The sequence below is a fragment of the Propithecus coquereli genome, unplaced genomic scaffold, assembly GCF_000956105.1.
Source record: "Propithecus coquereli isolate 6110/MARCELLA unplaced genomic scaffold, Pcoq_1.0 Scaffold8, whole genome shotgun sequence".
In the NCBI taxonomy this organism is placed as follows: Eukaryota; Metazoa; Chordata; class Mammalia; order Primates; family Indriidae; genus Propithecus; species Propithecus coquereli.
Genome location: NW_012154173.1, coordinates 7592813 through 7594088, shown reverse-complemented (window position 1 = coordinate 7594088; position 1276 = coordinate 7592813). Strand labels below are relative to the sequence as shown.

Genomic DNA, 1276 nt, shown 5'->3' with positions numbered 1-1276 from the left:
CCATTTAAAGGGTTGAAGTCACATAGCAATGGCATTGGAGATCCAACTTTAAACCTATTTCCATAGCTAAAATGAAATGTTTTCCTGTTTGTTATACTTATCTCTGAACCCACTGACTGCTTTATACTTCCATTCAATTTAATTCTGTAACTTTCTGATTTAATGATATAAGGATCTGTTATACCTAATTATTTAGTGCTAAGACCGTATCTGAGTTGTATAACACACTAAAAAGTTTTTACATGGGTACGTACACGTAAGTACAAGCTAAAAGGGAGATAGCATTGCTCATTGCTGTTCCAAAATCAAGTCACCATTTTATCTGATGACTTACAAATGGAAAAGTTGACCAAAAAATCTATTTAGTCAGATCTCTCAATATCTGGAATGATCCTCCTAGTAACCAGATTTTATAAGTCTATCATGACCCCTTCTCCCTGTGACTTGTTGTTCTGTATGTTACTTGCTGTGGCAATAGAATTTTCTTAAGTACAAACCATTCCAAAATCACACTGTTGTTGTAGGTTGCTTTGTCCTCAGGCTCTCTAGTATTCCTTTTGGGCTATTAGTCTTTCAACATGCAGTTAGGGGATTAAAGTAAATCATTTAATTCATGTAGCATGTCACTCAATAGTATACTTTTGGAAATTGTTTCCACAGGAGCACCCGTGAAAGCAGCCAGTCTGAGATATTGACACTGTAGAAAAAACTGACAGCTTACTCCTTGTATTGATTCTGCTCTTCTCTACAAATATAGACTCCGTTCCCTACCACAACCTTGTAAGTGGTGCCTGCTGAGGTTGCTAAATTGCTTTGTAAATTATTTATTACTTGGACACCTTGTAAAGATCTCTTTTCTTCTTGTCTGACTTGCTTGTGCTTTCCAGGGTCATAGGTATTGAAAGGTCTCAAAGTGTTAGACTGACCACAGGCGCCTTACGGAATCCTTTCCTTCCGATCTTATGTTGCAATGTGATTTGCCCTGCCCATAATATTATGATGCCTTTTGTCACTGGTTCTTATTTCTGATATATTGCTTACAAAAGATTGCAAATGTTTATATGCTTATGTGCCAGATTGAGCACCAGACAGGCTGGCAATTTGGAGCCCAACACAAGGCAATTAATTAGCACATTTTTTTAAAGTATTTGAAGAATACTTATTTAATGATGGGGAAAAAGTTTATATTAATAAAAATGGCTTACCAGAGCAAATGCACATATTTAATTTACTTGCACTGATAGAGTCAATGATCTGAAAAAAAAATCGTAAATGC

General features: G+C 35.9%; 1 protein-coding gene across 1 annotated transcript in view; it reads left to right on the top strand.

Moving 5' to 3' along the window:
* Positions 1-655: 655 nt before the first annotated feature.
* HNF4G (hepatocyte nuclear factor 4, gamma) overlaps positions 656-1276 on the top strand; it is a 62502-nt gene continuing 61881 nt past the window's right edge. The window contains exon 1 of the mRNA XM_012663138.1: positions 656-780. The gene's annotated coding sequence lies outside the window, so the exon portion shown is untranslated. The remainder of the gene's footprint in view (positions 781-1276) is intronic.